The sequence below is a fragment of the Triturus cristatus genome, chromosome 12 (genome assembly GCF_964204655.1).
Source record: "Triturus cristatus chromosome 12, aTriCri1.1, whole genome shotgun sequence".
Taxonomy (NCBI): Eukaryota; Metazoa; Chordata; class Amphibia; order Caudata; family Salamandridae; genus Triturus; species Triturus cristatus.
This window is the reverse complement of record NC_140595.1, coordinates 241,893,226-241,912,296: the sequence shown is the minus strand read 5'-3', so window position 1 is coordinate 241,912,296 and position 19,071 is coordinate 241,893,226. Positions and strand designations below refer to the sequence as shown.

The 19,071-nt window shown below is 46.8% G+C and overlaps 1 protein-coding gene across 3 annotated transcripts in view; it reads right to left on the bottom strand.

The window, feature by feature from the left end:
- Positions 1-15,983, bottom strand: part of TAGLN2 (transgelin 2) — a 303,419-nt gene extending 287,436 nt beyond the window's left edge. The window contains exon 1 of one of the 3 annotated variants that reach the window (XM_085637502.1): positions 15,825-15,983. The gene's annotated coding sequence lies outside the window, so the exon portion shown is untranslated. Of the gene's footprint in view, positions 1-8,790; positions 8,868-15,824 lie in introns of those variants that run through there. The other 2 variants (XM_085637503.1, XM_085637505.1) reach the window with 2 other exon arrangements.
- Positions 15,984-19,071: the final 3,088 nt, after the last annotated feature.

Below are 19,071 nucleotides of genomic sequence, written 5' to 3'. Positions count from 1 at the left end.
AATGGAACATGTCCACCGTTCAACTTAAAATGGTCTAAATATGCCGTTTTTAATTAGGTGTGAACACTAGACAAATAATAAATACGTACAATAGGTGTTTGCAACCTATTTTAATGGGGAGTTCAGGCAACTATTTCACATTACGGGGGTGTTATAGTAGTTACCAGCATTATATATATTTTACACTTTTCTCAATATTCACATTCAGTTGAGCTAGGTCACTTATCTTTTTGTCATGAAAGTGTTGATGATGATTAAGTGAGCACAATGGTGAGTATCTACCAGCAGCTCTATGATGGTTGCTTACGTGAGGCACTTTCTGACCCACATCACATATTTTTCAACATCATTTTTTCCAAATCATTTCACATTGTTTATGATTAGTGCTCCAGTATTATCCATAATGTCTTTAGGAATACTGGGAGATGGCTGTGGTTGAATGTTTCATCTATTTGAATAATCATACACATATGGGAGGTATGACTGAAATAGTGTAAGCATATCCTACCTAGGAGTTATAGCGGATACCCAGTGAATTAAAAATACAATAGGTTGATGGGTATGCATCAGAATCAAGCCTTTGTGTTGAGTACCTAAGTGGAGGGCGACCTGATTTTTGCATTGCTCTTATGCTCCTTATTTAATGAGTTACAATGGTAGCAGGTCTGAAGCAATGTTTTACACTGTGACTATAGTGGATGACACAATAAGTGCTGCAGTCCACTAGTGACATTTAACTTACAGTCCCTGGGATCACTTCATACCATATCTTAGGGACTTATAGGGGAGTTAAATATACCAATTAGGAATATCCCAATTCAACCAAATTAAAAATGGGGGGGGGGCACAGGTTTGTTTCTACTGGTTAGCAGGAGTAAAGTGCAAAGTTCTAAAGTGAGCAAAAATATAGGGTTCAAAAGAAGGTGAAAAGTCTGGGGTGAACGAGCAGAAATGCTGTATTTCCTACAGTAATGACATAACCACCGACTTCTCATCCTCCATCAGTGAAATACCCACTTAAGTGCTTTTTTTTGTGTGTTCTTTATAGCGTGAATTAGAACCCAAGGTATCCGAGCGCGTTACATGAGCACCAGTTACGTTACAGACTGACACTTTCACCTATTGCTCTAAATGTTGAAACTGGAGATTAATAATGATCAGTTTATACTTCAGTAAGATATTTTTTTAGATGGCACATACAACATAGAAGGACATTTGTGGAACAATCTGTACTTTTTTCAGAGCAAGCAACAGCATCCAGTCCGCTGCCAACATATTCTCCTTCAATGTGCCTTTCCAACTCAAACCTTTTCCTGTACCCTTTCTGGACCTACCACCCTCCTTGGTATACGCATCCATTTGTTGGTAGACACAAAAGTGCATCTGCAAAACTACTTCCTCCGATAGTGCAGCACCATTTGCAACATCACTGGTAGCCACACACTACACATGTGGTAACTGCGAGGCATTAAATCTAAATACATAGATGGTGCTCAGTGTAAAGCAGTAGTTCCTAACATTTTGACTTCTGTGGACCCCCAATTAATCACTACTAGAAGGAGGGGACAACCGCCTAAGCAATTTCTATGATCTGAACCTCAAAACAATACAGAAACAAGTGTGCCTCAAATAAATGCACTAATAATGGACTACTGTATTTAATAAACACAAAAATAATGCCAAAAATTGAAATTTCTATTTAAAATGAGGCGGCTGGTGGTTTTCAAAATTGTGTTTTATTCTAAAAGAAGAAGCAATATGCTTGCTCAATTTTTAACACTGCTGCGTCAATTAAGCCAATCGTCCATACTAGATTCCATTTGCTGTACTTGCTCTGCTCTCACAAATCAAGATAAGGGTACTAACTTAATTTTATCTTCCAGTTTCAAATTACTTTGCTTTTACAGAGCGTTTTAAAACTTAAAATGATCAATTTTGTTTTCATGTCCTTTAATTTAATCTGAATATTATTTAATTTTATAATCAGTCACAGACCCCCAGGGGTCTACAGACCTCAAGTTAAAGTAAACTGCCCTAAAGCATTACCTGGGAGTACAAATCAGAAAATTCAATTCAAATAGTTTAAAGATCAACAGTCGTGGACTTGCATGAGGATATGCGGTAGATATGTACTTCTTCCAAAGCTTTGTAATTTGCGTTTTCTATAGTTTAAACGAAGTCAGACTGGAGGGAGATTTCTCCAGAATGGTGTTTGTGGCTGCTTCGATGAAGAATTCAACAAAAACCTTGAGTAGTAAGACTTTACAAAATGTAAATTAAATATGGGTCAGGCGGGTGGGTTGAGATTTTTCTTCAGGCGCCCCACTATAAAAAAAAAAAAAGCTAAACCAGACTGAAGTTTCATGTCCAGTATTACAACGGAACGTAAAAGTTTAACGTACCAAAGTTTAGTAACACTTCCCGTTTTGTACATTTTAGACCAATTAATTCCTTGTGACCGATAAATGCATCTCAAAGTATGAGCATTATTCCATGTCTGTCAGTATATGGTTCAGATCAGTAAAACTTTATTCGGATAGCACCATATCCATAAAAGCACAACACAATTATTGAGTTAAGATTCACAATAAAAGCAATAACAGTAACATAATCGAAGATGCACAATGTTTAAGAAGCGCAAAACCGACATCCTTCAATGATTGCACATCGATTTACGCGCACGTACGGCTGTTCTCAGAAAAGTACCAACACGGAAAACTAACTCGTCATTTTCCAGTTGCTTCTAAGCGAATCAGCTAAGTGGATGGGTAACTTTTTTTTTTTTAAACGGTATTAGCAGCCATCGAGCATACTATGTATAAAATTTGCAAAAGAATAGAAAGTGTATAAGTGTTTGTCCGCTCTGTCCATCGCACGGGCAAGGCAGGGAATCAAGGTTTGCATTATACCCAAGAGGAAAACAAAGAAGATATTTTACAGTACCAGCCCTTATGAGGAAGAGAAGTACCCTCTCCCAGTGGCACATAGGCAGGGTAGGGTAATTAGGCAAACAATGTACGGTTTGGTCGATGGGTATGAAATTGACAGTTGATTTCTTACATTCCCTTCCTAATCTTTCCACGCTGTAAAGTGTGTACAATGCAGTCCTGAGAGCTTTTTTTATGTACGGTCTCTGTGATGTTCAGATTAAGACATTTTTTTATTTCTATAGCCAAACCTACTCCAAAAGTTAGGAGAAAACAGATAACATTTCGTCAAGCTATGCAGGCTCGTGCTGCTATGCACAATGGATTCCCATTTTCAAATATACGTTAAGGCAGGGAGCAATGAAAGTATGACAAGGACAGGGCTAATAATCTCTCTCCGGATCCTTCTTTTCAGAAGGCACGATGTCGAACAACAAAAATACTCAACAGGATCAGTTGTTTTGCAAGTAACCCCAAATTAGGCAGCTGACATAGTAAAGTCGTGAAGATGCTGCAGTATTCACGATTGTCAAATTGACTGGGCTCCATGAATTGAGAAAACCTCACACTGCAGAGGGCTTGTTCATGTGGAGACGGACAATCCCACATCTCTAGGATTTTGGATTGTTGGACTTGGCCCTTTTTCCCTCATTTTTTTCGTTTTTGCAGTGTTAAGGTGCAGGTGCTTACTTCTCCCAAGATGGCTGCCACAGACCCCTGCTACTGCAGGGTGGTCGTTTTTCATAGTAGCACCCTAGCTGCCAGGAGCTGGCTGGGACCCACAACAATGTTGCGACACCAGCCCGCCTTTTTGTCCCATAGTTAGAGTGGGGAAGCTCCTGGAAGAAGCTGGAACCTTCTAGAAGGGAGGTGGGGTTTTACTTTTGCCGCCTTGGCTAGAGGTCACCTGACCTAGGGCTACTTAAGAGTGGGAGGGAAACTTTTGTGGTGAGTTGGCCATTGGGGTGAAGCAGAGCTGGAAGAATCCACCAGGAGTGTAGGCGGTAGGGCCTAGCCAGGGACTTATGCCTCTGAGAGTGACAGGATTTAGGTACTGCCTCTTAAGTGAGTGAGGTGCCCTGTGAATCCCACTGCTCTTGCCCAGTAGTAGGAGGACCCAGAGACTCTCTGCCAACCTGACTAGGAAGGACCTAGTCGCCCTCTCCATCCCTACCCCTGTAACAGAACCCCTTAAGGGCGCCAGATACATCTGCGCCAAAAGACTTCATCTGTCAACTGAGAACTGAAACCTAACTTTAAGAACTGAGACTGCATGACAAGAGCGAGCTGTAAGCCTTGAATGCCAGAGCTGAGACTGCGTGTCCAAGCTAACATAGTGAACTATTTACTAAGCCGATTGCCAAGCCACCGGGGATCGACCAGGTACTAGCACTGTGACCCCCGCGCTCCCTGCCCTGGTCTGGGACCCCCGGCAGCGTGCTCCGCTGAGCACCATATCCCCATCCTTAACTTGAGCCCCCCCCCCCCTGCGACGACGAAGCCAGCGCACTCACCGCCGCGGCCTGGAGAAGTGCCCTGCTGTGTCGCGAGGCCCAGGAGAAGCCCGGGGCCCCGTCGCTGCCGTCGCAGCCGTGTGAGGAGGTGCGCATGGTCGGGGCCGAGTTCCCCCAACGTCGTGAGGACGGACGCCTGCTGACGCCGAGACGGAGGTAAGCCCGGAGGCCGACATTCCCCCTGGTGCGCCCCCTGCTGGTCTGGAAACCACACCGCACTTGGCCCGGGTTGTCCCCTCCGTGGGAGTCCCCTCCCCTGCCTGCGCGACGGAGAGACCCCGCCGAGGGATCCTGTCCGTGTCCCCCCTTCTGTAATACTGAGCGCGGTGCTCTGTGACCTGCACCGGAGCATAGGGACCCGCTCCTCAAGTTCGGTCACCCTCCCCGCTAGAAGCCGCCTAAAGAACTGACTGACATTACCCTCGTGTGGCGCTTCACGCCACCGACCCTGCTTCTTCAGCCGGACAGACCAGGAATGCGAGTAGCGCATTGTGTTATATGCTCTGCTCGAAAGTAAATTACATGCCAAGGAATGCGAGTAGCGCACTGTGTTATATGCTCTGCTCGAAAGTAATTACCTGCTAGGGGATACAAGTAGCGCACTGTGTTATATGCTCTTCTCGACCGTAGTTACATGCCCAGGAATGCGAGTAGCGCATTGTGTTATATGCTCTGCTCGAAGGTAATGATATGCAACTGATTACGAGTAACGTGTTGTGATAATTGTTCTACGCAAACGTTTCCACATGCAACTGATTGCGCGTAGCGCTGTGTTTTATATGCCTTGCTTCACAGTACTAGAGGCCAGTGGTCACGAGGGGCGCTCAGTTCGACAGGCGCCATGTTGGTGAACCCAATGTTCCCCCTTACAAGTATTACGCTGTGTTAGACGGCCGGTTCAGGGAAAGACTTTACGTAAGCGCGCACAGCGCTAGAATCGAGGTTAGGCACTGCATAGATATCACCAAGAGTGTCGCATGTACTGAACGATGGTATTGTGATTCATGTATTGTCTTGTTATTTCCTGAACTGCAACTGACCAACTATACTTGGATAAACTTGAAGTATTTGCATAATTTAAACGGTGTGGCGTCACTTATTGTGTGTGTCCCTAGTCCATGAGGAGTGTGTGGTGTATGGTTGCTTAACACATAGCCCTCTGGTTGCCCGACCGGTTCGCGCCACGTTACCGCCCTTAGGGCCTGGTGACCCCAGGTTCCTACATGGATACAATATGGAAAATGTATATGGGCTTCGTTGGTAGCAACTGTGGGTGGCGGCTGTTAGTTTTAGAGGTGACCGTGGCTTGGATCTTTTTTTGAAGGCTACTTTAGGAGGCCCACCAATGTTGGAGCAGCAGCTGCACAATCTTTGAGTACATTGGTGCAGGGTCAGACTAGGGCAGAAAAATTGCCATACCTATTGCAGTGCGAGTGAAATCTGTGATAGTTTGAGCTCTATGCGAAACAAGGAACTAATCTAAGATTGTGGAGGATACAAGAACCTTACTTCTCATACCTCTCCTTCCTAATCAACAGTTAAGTGGGCTCGCCTACCAGTTTGGACTGAGGTGAATTTTCTGCAGGCTCAATGAGCTCTTTCCACCCTCAGTGATATCTGCGGACCAAGCATATTTTGGTTGCTTGAGTGTGATAAGAGGAAGGTGACAACTAGTTTGTAGGGTTTACTTCTTTGAGTAGGAGGATGTTGCAATCACTACCTTTCGGAGGAGTTAGGCGATTGTAGGGCCGAAGGGGTTTTGAAGAGCTACTATACTTGTTTCACTTGCAGCCTGACCGTGTGTTGTCAATATGTTGGCTTGTCTTGAGAACTGCAAGAGGTGAAGAACGGAATGTATCAGTCGTCAGAGTATGTTTGAGTAGGGGGGGGTGGGCTCTGGTGGTTATGTTAATGCGGACACATCAGGTGTAGGATCAGATGTCTCTATCCTTACCTTGACCATTTTATCGAATTGTGTGATCCTAGGAATCTCTTTAATCATCATGTCCCTCGGTTCTCGGATCTACCAAACGGCGGGGGGGGGGGGGGGTGATAAGCTAAATCACTTAGGGAGAACTGACTTTCAAAGAGCATTGGATAGTAAGTGCTGAGCAGAACGCATCAACTGAGTTCGTGAATTCGATATAGTGTTCTGTGCACATCTGCATCTATCTCCAAGTAGTGAGGGGTGGTTGGTACATGTTTGGAACAGGATAAATACACAAATAATAAGCATTCAAAAGCCATCTAGTACAATTTGAAACGTGCATTCCCAGGCTTCGGAAAGCTGCCGCAGTGCCAAGATTACCTGTCTGCCACTGCCAGATTAGGGCGAGCAGCCGGATATCCCTCCGGGCGCACGCGGCCTCCATTAATGAGCTAATGGCAGACATTCAAAGAGTCCAAGTTTGGAAGCACAGTCTTTTCCTGAAACTGGACAGAAGGCGGCTCTCACGTCCGTTTACCAAGTATCATTTTTTTGTCAGGAAGCTAACTTCGAGCACTCCTCCCTGAAAAGCTTTACACCATATTTGGAAGAAAGAAGCCGTCGATGGGGAGGATGCAGGGCCTCGTTGCTTTATTCCCCGCCCCTCAGCAGTCACAGACGGAGTCCCTCCTCTGTGCTGCTACCAACACACAGGCAAAACGGGAATGTTCTCCACCAAGGGGCTGGGTTTAGAAACACTCATTTCGCAACTACACATGCAGCCTGCCAATGTAATGTGCGCGCAATATTTGCAGATTCACAAATATACTCTGAATTGTATTTTAAATTGTACATTACACCATCAATGATGCCCTACAATCAGGGCATTAAGAGGGATGAAAAAATGGGGGGGGGGGGGGTCTCAGGGGCGTGGGCAATGTAATTAAGGGCGTGGCTTAAAAACATGTGCGCAAAAAATCTGTGCTTCGCATAGTGTGCCGCCCGACATGTATTTTGCTGTTTGTCATTGCATCCTGATATATGATGCAACAAGTATCATACCTACAACATGTCAGGACTATTGGCTTTGTCAATGGTGGTTAGTTGTACAATATAAATAAGCAGCAAATATGACTTATTATATATAATATTGAAAAAGCTTCTACTTAAATCACTGGTGACACCACAACAATGTTGCGGCTCCTGTGTCTCAAAAAGAGAAGGGAAATCCAGAGAGAAATTGACTCTCTTTAAAGGATTTCCTTTCCCCATGACGCTAGCCTGGCATAACGTAACTTCTCCACAAGTGAAAAGTAAGCTGTGGGAGCATGCGCACATCGATGTGCCAGCTCTCACTGCAGTCCGGAAAAAATGGACCACCTATGCCAGGGCACAAAACAGAGCCCGATAGAGACCCGTTTCGAGGCCTCCTTTAAAAAACTGCCGGTGCTCAGTTTAGGAAGGTGGAATCTGACTGCATGGTTACCCCCACTTTTTGCCTGGTGTTTTGCTGGTTTTCGACTTAGTTTGACTGGGATCCTGCTAATCAGGACCCCAGTCTATCTGCTTTCTCCCTAAATTGGTTGTTCATGTACTTTAGGTACACCACAGATTGGATTCTGGGGTACCCTTATAAGTCCCCAGTATATGGTATACTATATACCCAGGGCATAGGTACCCCAGAGGCCTCTCAGGGGCTGGAGCATGCATTATGCCACCCCTGGGAGACCATTCAAACTGAAACAACAGGTCTGCTACAGCAGCCTGTGTAAGGTGGTGCATGCACCCCTTACTTCGATATAGGTTCACTATATCTATCCATATCACTGCACATATAAACCTATCAGTCACCCCTATGGCAGGCCTTACTAATCCTGAAGGCAGGGTGCTGGGTTTTATGCGAGAGGATGCCCATGCATGAGCAGAGCCCCTCTGCAGCTTTCGGAACCTTTATTCCAGGGGCTGTTTGTGATGCAGCCAACCATATACTCTTAAGTGCATTATAACCTTGCAGTAAATGCTTAAAACGGCTGCATGGAAACATGTCATGTTTGATGTCAAACACCTTGGAATCATACCTCCACACCAGTTACTGGTGTGGGAGATATGCTTCCACCCTACTAGAGGGAGAAATATGACAACAACGGTACACCCGGTACCAGCTTTGCCAAGCCTGGCATCACAAAATGGATGCAGCCAGCCACAGACACGAGTCTGCCCTCCTACTGCTGGACAAAACTCCAATTCATGCGTCTAATTAACGCTCACCTGTGCCTGAAATGAAGCTGAATGCCCGCAAAAAATATATATGCTGCCTGTAAAACACGAAGACAATATATGTATGTCTGTCACATGGTTCAATATCTATATTAGCACTATACAACCGAAACCGGCCCAATTGGGCTCCCATAACGGAACCTACTTGATGTCTTCCACAGATGACCCTCTTCCAATTGCAAACACCAGTATGCACAGGTCAGCTACGGGTTGTGCTATAGATACCGCTGTAAGTAAAAAGTGACAAAAAGAAAAACGATAATTTGATCTATGTCCTGCTAACAGAACCGGGATATGACCCCAAATCCTCTCCAAGTGGCTGATCACCCACCTACCTTCCCAATGTATTCCTTCTATCCTCCTCCACTCTCAACCTGTGTGTTTCGTCCTCCCACTTCCCCCGCGCATGAAAATTCAACCGGGCGCTACGCTCCGTATTGAAGGATCCTACGTCTACGCATGACGTTGATTACCAAACTTAAAAATGAAGAAAAGACTATGCTGCATCGTGCTAGAGGAGAAACAACAGACTATACAATATCTTTATTTGGCGTGCGCTATAACAATAAAAGGTCGTGTGATCTACAGTTCCCTAAAAGGACGGCATAATACAATAATCCAATATCATGAGGTGTATTCAAAAATAAGCCTACTGCCAAATAGTGTCAATGGATAAAATAAATAAAGTGAGAAGGAGAATCCCCAGTATTTCAAACAAAGCGGTCTACGCAATGTATAAATGACAATATTGAGAAGGTCATAATCATAGTCATTCCGAGATTCCAACAATGTTTGTAGTCCCCAAGGAGCTTGTCAAAAAGACATGTGTCAATTATGTGTGTTCAACCACTGTCAACAGGGAGCATGAGAAACAATGTATATTACAAGAGTGCTAAAAATAAAGTCAATAACAGTTACAAGAAACAGCGTAGTGCATTCATCATAAACAAATAGTCATAAAAAAACACATCATCTCAATTTGGTCATTCAGTCCACAAGGCATAAGCGTTTTAAGAAAATGTATCCAAAATGTCTCTCTTTGTGACAGATGCCTAATGGCATCAACATGTTCTGATTCCAACACCCTCTCCAAAATTGTAAAGCGCAATTGTGCTTCGACACGGTCTGCCACCGCACACTAAAGACACGCCTCCAAGAAGCTGGAATCCAAGAGAAGGCCCTGGACTGGACCACATCCTTACTCTCAGGCAGAACCCAGAGCATCCGCCTCCCCCCCTTCAGCTCTGAAGCCACCGACATAATCTGCGGCGTACCCCAGGGCTCAGCCCAACGCTGTTCAACATCTTCATGGTCCCCCACCCTCGCTCACGTGGCCCGCCAGCACGACTTCAACATCATCTCCTACGCAGACGATACCCAGCTCATCCTCACCCTCACCAAGGACCCACACACTGCCAAAACCAACCTCCACGAGGGAATGAAGGTCGTCGCCAAATGGATGAGAGGCAGCCGACTGAAGCTGAACTCGGACAAGACGGAGGTCCTCATCCTCGGATCCACCCGCTCAGCCTGGGACGACTCCTGGTGGCCGACCACGCTGGGAATAGCACCGACACAAACCGACCACGCACGCAACCTAGGAATCATCCACGACTCCTCCCTCTCCATGTCGAAACAGGTCAGCGCCGTCTCCTCCTCCTGCTACAACACCCTCTGCATGCTCCGCAGGATCTACAAGTGGACCCCCACCGAGACAAGAAGAACGGTGACACAGGCCCTCGTCAGCAGCAGGTTGGACAACGGCAACGCAATCTACGCAGGAATCCCGGCCAAACACCTGCGACGAATGCAACACATCCAAAACGCCTCCGCCCGACTGATCCTCAACGTCCCCCGCCGCAACCACATCACCCCCCCACCTGAGAGACCTACACTGGCTCCCCGTCGACAAGAGGATCACCTTCAAGATGCTCACCCACACTCACAAAGCACTCCACAACACCAGACCAGCCTACCACAACAGCAGACTCCGCTTCCACACCCCCACAAATCAACTCCGCTCCGCCAGCCTCGCCCTCGCCGCCCGCATCCAACGAACGACCTCCGGCGGCAGATCCTTCTCCTTCCTCGCTGCCAAAACTTGGGACACCCTCCGTACCCACCTACGATAGAGCCAAGACCTGCTCACCTTCAGAAGACTCCTCAAGACCTGGCTCTTCGAGCAGTAGCAGCACCCCCCCCCCCCAGCACCTTGAGACCCTCACGGGTAAGTAGCGCGCTTTATAAGTACAATGATTGATTGGTATGGTGTGCTTCATTTCCCCCAGTGTACTGCTAAGCAAGACTTAATGTTAGCTGTTCTAATCATACTTTTGTGTTCGGTTATGCGAACTTTAATTTTCCTAGTTGTACGTCCTACATATACCAACCCGCAAGGGCATTTTATGGCATACATAACCATGCTCATATTACAATCTGCAGTATGTTTGAGTTTGATTCTTTTACCTGTTTGCGGGTGTGTGAAGCTATCACCAACTATAACATTCCCACAATGGCCACAATTGTAACATTTGCGCATACCCGGATTGCCTTTATCGGATTTCCTTAATGTTGTGTGACCTGGAATATGCAAAGATAGGTCTTGCCATAAACACTTGTTTGAAATCTTCTTCCTGCTCTATGATCTCCCATCGTTTTTCGATACTTGGTTTTATTGCAGGTGCTGAAGTAGAAAACTTTAACACACAAACTTCCCTTTTTGATGGTGTCTTTACTGATTTTTTTAGTAAATCAGTGCGCTGTAACTTCAAAGCTTTTCGTTTAGCTGCCTCTAGTACTGAGCTCGGATACCCTCTGACTATACTGAAGCGATAAGTCCTCAATACCTTTTATGCCTTGTGTCTCGTCAGAACATATTCTCCTGACCCTAATAAATTGTGACAGTGGTAGATGATTTTTCAAAGTGGGTGCATGAACACTGTTATAGTGTAATGCGTTATTTCTATCTGTAGGTTTTTTGTTCACCCTAGTTGCTAGGTTCTCTCTAGTTGCCATTAAACCAGCACAGCCATGGCTATCAAGGTTGCAGCGGCACTATGGCCCAAAGGGCTGCGGAGCTCTCTGAACCTTACTGTTTGCTACATTTTACTATCAAGCCATTGGCCAGGGGTCTTTTTCCCTCACTTGCACTAGGACCCAAGATACCCTTGCTTCACAAGTGCCTCATAGCACCACACCAGACAACCACTTAATCCAGGGCGAGGCCAGATTTTTAAGGGGTGATCCCATTAAATTGGATGGAAAAATAAACATTTTGGTAGGAGGATGCAGGTTTGCAAAGACTGATGACTATGAGGGCATGTTGCTTTTTAGAAAGGCGTATTTTATTGAAAAAAAATGGTGACGTCCGCCAAATAAGGTCAAACTGTACCTACATTTTCATAATTCTTGCACTACATCATGTCCCCATTTAGGATTAGCTTCCTCTATAGACTTTGTCCCCAACAAGCAAAGCGCATGCGTTCGCAATTCCAATCTGCAAACAAAGGGAAACCCCTTGCAGGCGGACCTTCACCACACCTTTCCACTGTGACCCTGCAACAGTTACAAACCCTCCAGTTGCTGCTATCTCATATGCTTTAAAAACAATCACCGCTCTATTGACCACTATGCCATCCACTCTACGAGTATGATCCCCCCCCACTGCCTCATTCACCACAAATATCTACTACCCTGTTGGCTGCTGCCTCACCCACCTCCCAAATGTACACCGTCCTATTGGCTGCTATCTCATGTACCTCAAAAATTAGTCCCTCTCCCACTTCCTGATGTCTTATAAACTCCATAAATGTACATCCTTCAATGGGCGACTATACCATATATCTAAAAATTAGCCCTGCCTCCTATTACCCGAGGTCCACCACGAAATCAACAAGCATACATCAGTCGATCATTACAAGACTACCTCCTTCCTTTAGTTGCATGCCCCATAAGCATCCACCAGATTCCAACTTTTCGGATAAGATCTTCAATAAGCCATTAGAGATATATGCATATACTCCTGCCGCTCTCAGAAGCCATGTCCTTCAACAATCATCTTTTACCTTCCAAGTCTTGTGGCCATAAACTGCAACCATCCAGTTACTGAACCAACTATGTCTATAGGGAGTTGTCCGAAACCACAGAACAAAGCCGCAAGGCAATGCACAACTGACATTCAGGGTTTCCATTTTAGCATGTCAAGTGTGTCAGCTGTCGATCAGGGGTAAAGTGCCTAGAAGGGGACAAGTGGTACATTCTGTGGACGCTTACATGAGGAGGTTTCTAATCCAGTATCCACTCCCTCGCTAAATAAACAAGCTAAATCCTCTTAATAAGCAATCGAACGCCAACCAACCTCCTTTTATTCATGTGTGCTTCCCATGTCATTCAAACATGGGGCAGTATTAGTGCTCCGTGTCGAAAAGCCCCTACAAACATTACGCTCCCAAACATCTCTTCAATGCACTCTGTGCTATGCTGCCTCTTCACAGAGCCATAAAAACAAAATTACATAAAATAACCTAATTTCATGGGACAGAATATATTAAATCCTTATAAATTACTAAAGCTTTGTAACTGTAAGTAGAATTACAACACTCTGAATTTTAGGATCAGAAACGGTCCCCTAAAACACAGCAGTTAGAAAGTAGTACAATGATGTAGCTACTATAGCCAATGTAGGCGTCTGCAACAACACAGATGCTTTCTTTTAGTACACTCAAAATAAACAAGGCCTGACTTTAAAACACGGTTTGACTTTTCATAGCAGAAGCTGTTTAGAACAATTGGCTGATATGCCAAAGGAATAGTTTTTTTAAAGAGTTATTTCCCACCCATTAATCACAGGGAAGGTCAGCTTTTAGAAGAGAATACACAGGAAAGCATCTGTACGGGTGACTATTTTCTTTATGGGGGAGGTGGATTGTTCAATGTTTACACTACATTCCAGTTTTAGAATGGCTGCCAGGACAAAAAATACATGGGCAGTATGCAATTGTTCGGTGTCTTTCCCTGTGATCGTCGTGGGGGCGCAGACGAGGTAATTACTTGCACTTCTAGAGGAGACAGGCTATTAATGTCACTCTGAAACTAGTTATTTCCACAATATATTCTTGCATTCTTCCAGGTAACACTTTAAAAATCCCACGAAATCAACCCAATCTCATATAGAGAGGGCTTCCAGCAGCATAAAAAAGTTAGCTAGATATCTACTGCCCTTGACAACAACCCTGATCTCTCACCAGGGCAAAGGAAGTGGGGGCATTGGGCAGGGTGAGGGCAGGGGATGCTGCAGCACCACCAAAATAACCATGCGGGAGTTCAGAAGTCGAATGAGCACCAAAAAAAAGCCTTCACCTGTTGGTTTTTCTTTCAACACTGGTGCTTACTTTTCTTTTGACTACAAAGAGGATTTTGTAGTCACCTGTTGCTGGGGTACTGAAGCGTGAAAGAAAAGGTTGTCGGGAATAATTTTTTTCATAACAACAAAAAGTAAATATCTGTAAATGAACAATATAATTCTTAAGTGTGATAAAACAAAGTTTCAAAGGAACCAAACAAATCAATGAACCTAGTGATCCATAAAATAAATATTTGCTGACACCTGATTTCCACAAACCATCGCTCGTGAACTATGTAATTTAATGAGTAAAACTATATGCAAATTCAGTTGCCATTTTAATGTAAAATGTGGTTACTGTAAATAACTGTGCCACCACATCACTGCGCCGTAATGTATGTCTCCCTGTGTGCTCCCAAATGAACCACTTATACGCTTCCCGCTCTCATGCTGAATAGATTTGCTACACTTTTTCTTTGAATGAAGGTTAAATTTTCAGTCTATATGACTTCTGTGATGTTACATTATTTGCTCTCAATCACTCGGAAAGTGTTCCGGTATGTCTCCACCGGGGCTGCATGTGGATACGTGTGGAACGTGAGCATATCGGTTTGACTAAACAATAATTCGGCACAAGTACGTCAAAACCTTCACCAGAACACGCTACACTCGCGTGCCCCGCTGCCGTAGACAGGAAGCTGAATTTGCAACAGCCAGTTCAACGGAAGGAAACCAACCCCTTGTGCTGCAGCTTGCAGGAAAGACATACGCGATTTTTTTGGTTAACTTCATGCCGTGTTTCCAGGCGCAGTCTATAGAGAAGAGTTCAGGTCACCGCGATGCTAGACTATAGACGGTGTGGGCCTCCACGTGAACCAACAAGAACACGGCCCCAAGTTGGCCGCGAACCCTGCGCTTACACGTGATGAAAGCTGCCGACACCCTCTGGTAACCGCCTCATTAGAAGCTGGAGATGGCGTTTGAAATCCCCATTTTAAGCGAGGGGATTTCTTTTCCACTCACTAATAAGACGCCCCACGAGAAAGCAGTCTCCGCTCCAGCAGTGTAGGCGGATCTACAGAACCCAGGCAGCGAGTGTATTGCGTAAGTGTGTTTGCGTCAGTAAATTCCTCTGTGCTTGAAACAAATAGAACACCGGGCTTAACTAACTGAGGCTAGTAGCAAGCTAACGTGGAGAGGATGTGGTCTGACTGCTAGGTTGCCGACTTTGGGGCTGGAAACCAGGGTTCGAGCCTCGGGTTCGCGACCACATCCTGTGATTCTGGGCAAATCACTTCACCTCCCCGTGCCTGAATGTGTCCTTGTGTAATGTAACCGGTGCTTATGTACAGCGCCCCAATACCTTCGGGTCGAGTTAGCGCTATATACATCTGCATAAAAACAAGCGAGTAGTACCATGGGTTTGTTTTTCCACAGAAAGCTTGGTCACTGACAGATAACACAAAACAGAGCCTTGAACCCACCCAAGAAACTGCACCTTGACGCAGCCTTACAGAAAAATTTAAGCTAAAGAAACTTAACAGTAGGAAAATCGGCGTGCTAATTTTGGTATCAAAGCTGAAGCGGAGCATAATTTACGTGCACAGTTGCCACCTTCTTAACCCCCCTCCCCCCCAATATACTGTGTCCATCTCAAGCAGGCTACAGTTACAAGAATACAAAGTATGAGCGAGCAATGAGAAAGGTTTTCACACGTGATACTAGACAACTTGCTAGCACTGTGTTTTAGTGCCGGTAGAGAAGCCCAAGGGAACTGCCTCACAGCCAGCTGTACCCCATTTCCTCGGACCCAGAGCAATAACTCGCACCGGCCTCACCGTTTTTTACCTCACTGCACACGCTTCGCCCGCCTTTCTCCGCTCAGAAGCTGCAAGAAAATGAGGCGGGTTTCAGAAGCTGCACGGCACTCGTGGCCCTGCCCTAAAGTTCCTGAATGATGTCAGTGTTTAACCAGACAAAAAAAAAACAGGGTGTGGAATAAAACGAGAGAATGGGGAAGAATTTAAAGAAACAGGCGCGTCAGCAGAGACGCCAAGATTAACGATTAACTTTGTTTGCTGGAGTTCTCCTGTTACACAGATTTTCCAGCCATACACAAGGAAAAAAAACACCCTTCTTGGCACCTGATATTTTTTTTTCTCACCAGAATGGGTATGTCAGTTCTACAGACTTGAATTTGCCTGAAGGTGGGGCGTTGAAGTTAAAATCTAACAACATGACTGTAAAGCAACGTGTATTTTTTTTTGGGGGGGTTTTGTTGCATAATTATATAGCGCGAACTCGACCCGAAGGTATTGGAGCGCTTTACATGAGCACCGTATTTACATTACACATTCAGGCACGGGGAGATTAAGTGATTTACCCAGAATCACCGGATGTGGACGCGACCTCGAGGCTGGAACCCTGGTTTCCTGCACCAAAGTCGGCAGTTTAGCCGATGGACCACATCCTCTCGCTCTTGCTGATAGTAATGCGAGACCAGCCACGCATGGGTTCCTCCCATCTTTTTTGCAGTGTTACTTAGCGCGAACTCGACCCACAGGAGCGCCTTACACGAGCACCAATTACATTACACATGGTTAGATTGATGTGTTTTAGGCACCCATATATTAGGTGGTTCACAGGATGCTAAATTGACGCTGGGATTGGAACCTTGTTCTGCATTGCCTACTCGTCAGACCTACCCGTCAGTCATTACCATATGAGCAATAGCTCCTCCCCAGAACTTCCAAACAAAACTCCTTAGCCCATCCCTACCCTCCAGGCTACTGGCATATGATATAACCATCATGTGGCATATAACCCGTGACCCAAGGAAGCACATCCTGTTGTTTTTTTCTGCAAACTACGCCTTGCAAGACTCTATGCTGTTTACAGGTGAGTGTGCAGCAGTGTGCTCTAGCTACCGTTGTGTGTGTTTGGGGGTCAAGTCCCTGCCATAGCGGGACTGTGCTGCCGTTTTGCGGCGTACTGCCTCTTGCCCTCGTAGTTCTTTGTGGTTTCCTGGGGTTTCATGGTGATTAGGTTCCCCTCTTTCGTGTTCAATCCCCTGCTGTAGAGGGGACCTCCTGGGGTGTGTGGGGGATTTGTGGGGCACGTTGCAGCACTTTCCGGCACACCTGGGGTGTGATGGGACAGCCCCCTCCTCTGGGAGGGCGGGCTCTGTTTCGGAGCACGTTCCTGGCTGCAGCGGGTGCAAGTTAGGTCTGTGCTTTCATAGCTGGCTTACTGCGGGTGCCTTCTAAGCACAGTGCCTGAGTATTGCCTCAGCATCGCCGAACACATGCACTTCCAGATCCACTCGGAACCCAAAACCACCCTCAGAGGAACCCTCATCTACAGACCCCCTGGACCCCGACCACAGTTCAGCGATTCCATCGCCGACTTCGTCAGCACACACGCCCTCACCTCCACGGACTACATCCTCCTCGGGGACTTGAACTTCCACCTCGAGAACAACAACGACACCAACTACACCACCCTGATCGACAACCTCGCCAACCTCGGACTCAGATAGCTCGTGACAACACCCACCCACACTGCCGGCCACACGCTTGACCCAATCTTCTCCGCAAGCCCCAACATCTCCTTCAACCACACCACCGAACCCCACTGGACCGACCACCACTGCATCCACTTCACCTTCAGGAAGCCCACCACGCACCACTGCACCCAACAGATGCCTCGGCACTGCTGGAGCAAAGTCACAGAAGACCAGCTAACCACCACCCTCGCCCTGAGCCCACCCACTGACCCAGACATCGCCGCCCGCAACCTCAGACAGTGGATCGACGACTGCGCCAAGACCCTCGCCCCGCTCAAGAAACCCCCCAACAGCCACGCCAGCAAGAAAACCACCTGGTTCACTGAAGACCTCCAGGCCTCCAAACGAACATGCCGAAAACTGGAGAAGAACGGGCTCCGCGAACGAACACCAGACAGTTACGCTGCCCACAAGAACGCCACCCGCAGACACCATCACCTCATCAGATCCGCAAAAAGAGCCTCATTCAGAGACCGCCTAGATAACAGCGCACACAACAGCAAAGAGCTCTTCAACATCATGAAGTAACTCTCCAACACCGACATCCCGCCTTCGCAGGACCTGTGCAACTCACTGGCCACCTTCTTCCACCGCAAGATTGCCGACATTCACGACAGCTTCAACACCATGGCCGCCCGTCAACCACTGAGACCACCTCCTCCACAACCACCACCCACACCAACCGCCTGCTCTCCTGGACCAACATCAACGACGAGGACACCAGCGAGATCATGAACACCATCCACTCCGGTTCACCGTTTGACCCATGCCCCCACCACATCTTCAACTAAGCCAGCACAGCCATCGCACCCCATCTCCGGAAAATAATCAACATCTCCTACGAGACAGCAACCTTCCCGGAAAGCTGGATGCATGCCGATGTCAACACCTTACTCAAGAAACCCAAGGCGGACCTCAAGAACTTCCGACCCATCTCCCTGCTCCCGTTCCCGGCGAAGGTCACCGAGAAAATCGTCAACAAACAACTGACCCGCTACCTCGAGGAAAACAGCATCCTGGACCCTTCCCAGTCCGGCTTCCGCAGTAACCACAGCACCGAAACCGCCCTCATTGCCGCCACTGATGACATCAGGACCCTGCTAGACAAAGGAGAAACAGCGGCCCTCATCCTCCTGGACCTGTCAGCCGCCTTCCACACGGTCTGCCACCCCACACTACGAACACGCCTACACAACGCCGGGATCCAAGAGAAGGCCCTGGACTGGACCACATCCTTCCTCTCCGGCAGAACTCAGAGCATCTGCCTCCCCCCCCCTTCTGCTCCAATGCCACCAAGATCATCTGCGGCGTACCCCAGGGCTCTTCCCTCAGCCCGACGCTGTTTAACATCTACATGGCACCCCTCTCCCACGTTGCCCGACAGCACGACCTCAACATCATCTCCTACGCCGAAGACACCCAGCTAATCCTCTCCCTCACCAAAAACCCTCACACCTCCAAAACCAACCTCCACGAAGGAATGAAGGCCGTCGCCAAATGGATGAGGAACAGCTGACTGA